This window comes from Bos mutus, chromosome 20, assembly GCF_027580195.1.
Source record: "Bos mutus isolate GX-2022 chromosome 20, NWIPB_WYAK_1.1, whole genome shotgun sequence".
Lineage (NCBI taxonomy): Eukaryota > Metazoa > Chordata > Mammalia > Artiodactyla > Bovidae > Bos > Bos mutus.
The window spans coordinates 7197808-7203807 of record NC_091636.1 but is presented as its reverse complement, the minus strand read 5'-3'; positions in this window follow the sequence as shown (position 1 = coordinate 7203807).

Genomic DNA, 6000 nt, shown 5'->3' with positions numbered 1-6000 from the left:
CCCGGCACGATTATAAATTCCATGACAGCAAGAACAGATCCATTGTTGTTCTCCATTACTGAATCTCTAGCATTCAGCACATTTCAAATGGGCACTCGGTAAATGTCTGTTGAATAAATGAACAGTTCTCACAACCAACAACATTTGCAATAAAATCATGACCTGAAGAGTCTGATCATGTTGCTTTCTCCTTCTTGTAACTCTTTCTAGCATTGCCTTCAATATCACTCTCCTAATTTTTCTCTAACCTTTTCCATTCTTTCTTCTTCGTCCTTGAAAATTCTTTCTCTTCAAACCACGCATCAATGTTGTTCCCAGATACAATCCTGGCTTCTTTTTTCTTTCAACTTTATTTACTCTCCCTGGGTAATCTCATATAAACTAAGACTTCACTTACTATTAGCACTATTAATTGACCTTTAAATCTATCAGTAAGGACCTTTTGCTTGAGATCTTGATACATGTTTTCCAAATATCTACTGGCTTTTCCACAGTCATTTATCTCACAACAGGTTTAGAGCTGAACCATCATCTTGCCACAAAATTGTTTTCATGTATACCCGTGTTTGACAAATACCAGTTGCCTAATCCAGAAATTTTGAAATACTCAACCACTAGTTACCCTCAATCCTATTTTCATTATTCCCCAACTTCTATATATTTGTCCCCTAAATATTTCAAGAATTAGTCCCATTCTTCCCATTTCTTCTGGTACTACCTCACGAATTCCTTTCAGTCTATTTTAATTACCTCCAACTTAAACCCCAGAAGCCAGTATTTTCATTTTCCAGTGTGTTTTTTACTCATATGGTCCTCAAATTGTGACTCCCAGTCTAGTGACAGTCTAATAATTGTTTGTTTCCTTGTTTGTTTCCACAAGGAGATAAGGAGCTTGCACCAGAAGGTCACTAAGCATACTGCTTAGTTCAGCTAACTTTTTTTTGGTAGCCATTCTTGCTCAATGAGGGAAGCAAGTCATTGCTCTGAATGCTGGCACAAGCTCACCTCTTTGGAAACTTGTAGCAAACAGTTCATAGACTGCTTCAGCTAGGGCTATACCCTCCCTGAAAGAATTTCACATTCTAATCTGATCATGCACTGCCACACCAAGTTATAAGTTCTCATTCTTCTGTGGAGCTTGCCCTGCTCCTCTTGCCCTAGGTTGAGTCAGGAGAGCCCTTTGCACTATGTGCTTATAACAATAAGAGCACCCATCATAATACTTTATAAGTTTTATTCACCTACTTCCTGCCATGTTGCATAATTTTAGCTGAATAAATGATTGCATGAATGATGAATGACTTATACAAGAAAAATCCTACAGAATCAAATATAATTCTAGCCCACGGGCTTTTAATTAAGTTAAAATATGTTAAGTACATACATATGTTAAAGCCAATAGTTTATTGGCTTATTTCTATATGATTTTAGTCATATGACACACCATATACCTGATACAGACATTTTTTTTCTTTAAGTTTATATAGGAAGAAATTGTGACCTACTACAAATATTTTTGGCAGCAATTTCTCTAGTCAATTTGTTATCCGAATCAGATTTGGCGCCTGAGGTCCATTTCTACATCTACTTGGCCCAAGCTTACTGTACATATCACTTGAAACCTAGTTTTTCAAGAAATTATCATGTTTCAAAATTTGTATAAGCATGCACTTTACTCCCATGATAGGTAAATATGTGTGATTATGTGTGTGCTATATTCTTAGAGGAGCAAGAAATTTGATTTATGTAAAACACACACACATAAAAGCAAAACAAAACACAAATACACCCAACCACCCTGTGCGTGCAGTGATGTGAATGTTTTCAGAGCAACAGTTTGGAAATGCACTTCCCTACCCCAAGCAGCTTCAGCTGCTCATGCAGCTTGGCTTCCCAGGTGGAGCTAGTGGTAAAGAACACACCTGTCAATACAGGAAACATAAGAGATGTGAGTTCGATCCCTGGGTCAGGAAGATCCCCTGGAGGAGGGCATGGCAACCCACTCCAGTATTTTTGCCTGGGAAATCCCATGGACAGAGGAGACTGGCAGGCTACCGTCCATAGGATCACAGAGAGTCAGGCACAACTAAAGCGACTTAGCACACACACAAGCATGCAGCTTGCCACCATCTTCAGTTTAATTATTTATACCTATGACTCGCAGTTATCCTTGATGGATAAGTAATGCATTAAAAAGAAATGATATTTTGGACTTTCCTGGTGGCAAGTGGATAAAAATCCATCTGCCAATGCAGGGAACACAGGTTCAATCCCTGGTTCGGGAAGATTCCACACGCTCAGAGCAACTAAGCCTGTGTCCCACAGCTACAGAGCCCACGTGCTGAAACTACTGAAACCCACACATCTAGGGCGTACACACCACCACAAGAGAAGGTGCCACAAGGAGAAGCCCGTGTATCACAGAGAAGAGTAAGGGTAAGCCCACTCACTACTACAGAAAGCCTGCTAAAAGCGATAAAGACCCAACGCAGCCAATAATAAATATAATTTTTAAAAAAAGAAGAAAAAACAATATTTGTTCTAAATTTTCCCACCATCACCACCCTTTCTCCTTTAAAGCAGAACTCAGAAGTCTGAATTTAGGCAATTCAGCTTGTCTATTCAATAACCTTTTGGCTTTTTCAGTGAGGAATGTGTATCTGAGATAAAACAGGTGGACATGGGGAAGCTGCACCGCTTTCTAACCCCTCACAAATGAGATCTTGGCACACGATTTGTGATTTGTTGGAGAGGCTGTGTGTGTCCTGATTGTCAAATGACTTTCTATACCACTGTAAGACGCGTGTGTGTGCTGTCACTCAGTTGTGTCTGACTCTTTGCAACCTCATGGACTGTAACCCACCAGGCTCCTCTGTCCATGGAATTTTCCAGGCAAGATTACTTGGAGCAGGTTGCCATTTTCTACTCCAGTGGCTCTTCCCAACCCAGGGATGAAACCCACATCTCTTTAATCTCCTGCATTGGCAGTGTATTCTTTACCACTGTGCCGCCTGGGAAGCCTACTGTAAGTAGAGAAATGCATTATTTATTATTTCTGGCTTAGGATAATTTGCTATTTTTTGTTATCTGGGGCCCTGCTCTCTCCAAAATAAACACGAGTTAACTATTTTATTACTTGTTGGCCTATTCCATTTCTTGAATTATAAATCACATTTCTTTCATATTCTAAGAGTTCAGAAACTGAGACATGTCTGAAAATCAATGTGTGCATAAGTGAGGCAGTCTCTTCTTTACCCCACAAAATAGTTGTTGTACTGGTGATGTGACTAATAACTAATGATATCTTAAAGTTGATGAAAAGCCATATTAAATTCATAAAGATGCAGCAAGTGGTGGTTATTTAAAAACAAGTATCCTGATATCAAGTAACTAATTTTTTAATGTCCTTCATAAAAGAATACAAGCTGCTGTTCAACAATATCATATTTATTTCCACTAATGCAGTACATAGGAGCTTCCTCATTCCCTCAGATGGTAAAGAATCTGCCTGCAATGTGGGAGACCCGGGTTCAATCCCTGGGTTGGGAAGATCTTCTGGAGAAGGGAATGGCAACCCACTCCAGTATTCTTGCCTGTAGAAATCCATGGAGAGAAGAGCCTGGCAGGCTACAGTCCATGGGTTTGCAAAGAGTCGGACATGACTGAGTGACTAAGCACACCCAAACAGCCTTGGTTGTACAAACTCTCAACTCAATGCAGTATATGATATTCAACTCATTAAAATGAGTTCTTCAGGAATAGGAGTGATGTTTTATTACTTGATATCCAAACACTCTAGCACACACCTAGAACATGGCAGGCTCTAAAAAGATCTCTGCTGAATGAGTGAGTATAATTATTGTGTATAAACCACAGTGGTACCTAAGCTTCCTAGACCTAACTCTAAGGCAGGATTCAACAGAATTGCAAGATTCTCCAAATCTCTCAAAATATTCCTTAAATTGTTATGAAATTCCCCACCTAACATTTAGCCTCGCAGTCAATACTAGAATCAGAGGTCAAGGGGGAAAAAGAAAAATTAGAAGACTTCCCTTTTTAAGCCCCTGATTTCTGTTCACAGATCCAGGAGTGGGAGAATGGGCTATTTGGATTTTATTTTTATATGTTCCTTTTCCATAAACTTCAGTTTAAAAGTAACAAGAAATGATCTTATCTAATCAATAACTTTGAAGAAACTAAACCCCATAATAAACAAGATCTGTCTCAAATTCACATCATTTCTAAGTGGCAGACCTGGGGAACTGGACCTTCTCTACTGACTCCAAAGCCAGCACACTCTCCACTACATCAGTTCTGCCAAAGGAAAGCCCTACTTCCTTGTGCCAAGGGTTGAAAAGTCCTCCAGCTCAGTAACAGGTTAATCTTAACATGATGCTCTGCACAGAATCTCCCTAAAGCGCAAATAAACCCTGGTCTTTATCCTACCCTTAGGTAGAACAGTTACTTGTATCCTTAAAGCTAAAAGGGCAGATTAAGTTATATTTGCTGTCAACTCAACTTAAAATTCTTTTCTGACTTTAACAACATACCTACCACTTCTACCCATAGCTTTTCTTTGCCATTTTTCTAGGTCTAGTTGAAATTATCCCTGAAATTTCATATGTTAGAACCTTGAAAAAAAAGTTTTACTTTATTTATATTAGCTTCTCATGCAATGGTAGGTACTTTTGCTGGTGTTATTTTTACTATCATTTTATACTGTTTCAGCTTCATTCCATAATCTTTCTTGACCCACATCTGCATTTTATATTTTATTACTCACACTTTTTTCTTTCTCTGGATCATAGTATTTGACTCGGTCACTTTAAAATTTGAAAAACAATAGTAGTGAATATTCTAGGTGGCCATTTCTTTTTGCACATTCAATTTTGTCCTCTGGAGCCTTCTCCCTTGATTTTGTATCTAAGTGTTGCCTTTCTTTTTACTGTTTTCTCTGCTTTAATTTGGTAATCGTCATCTGAAGTTTTACTTTTCTGGGTCTCACTTGATTCCCAATTACAATCTAACTGAATTATGATGGCTATCACTCTGTTAAGTAGTCCCTTATGTCTACATCGCCAATCATTTCCTCTGTGTTACTCAAAAGACAGACGTAAATTGTTTCCTTTCTTGTTTGTTCCTTTAAAGTCCATATTGGATAAACCCGGCTGCCTACCATGTACACAAACTTGGAGTGAAACTGATTTCTTTTAACATCCTGTAGGCCAGTTTATGTCCAAAGAGGTGAACACTTCCATAGCCCCTTATTTATCCTTTACATAAACCCTTTTCTTGTTTTTCCATTTCCTCATACAGCAACAGACGCATTCCTCATATCAGTTTACCCTATGACTAAATTTAATTTTGAGTTGCTTCACAATGATACTACAGTTCTTTAAAGGTCTTCTCACTCTGTCAATGACTCCCAAATTTCATTTAGCTAGAAATTTGTATCTTCAAATTGGGTGAGGCAGTCACATCGTGTTATATAGGAGCAGATGAGGAGAACACGCACACACAGAAAAGGGTAGATGAATCTGAAAAACTGTAAGTTTTCATTCAGTTCAGTATACAAGTGGAATTTCTAAACTCCTTAGAGATTCTTCTCACAAGTTGCCCCTGGATGGGAATCAGGAGTCCCGAGCTATAGTCCTGTCTCTACCATTAATTACTACAGGGCTTTAAGACAGTGTCTTAACTTCCATATCCTATCCTGGAAATGTGACTCTCTTTGTAAGGTCATTAAAGCTAATAATTTATTCAACAACTGTTTTCTCAGAACCTGTAAAATAAACTCGTCTGTCTTAAACCACATCATCACAAATTCTGAATAAATTAGACTTGAATGAATGAATTTGAACTGTATTTCTTAATTTTGAGACCTAGTGGCACAGGCCTGGCTTATTAAAACCAATTAAAAAGACAAAGGAAATGGAAAAAGAGACCATTTGCTAAGTCCCTTCAGTTGTGTCCGACTCTGTGCGACTCCATAGACGGCAG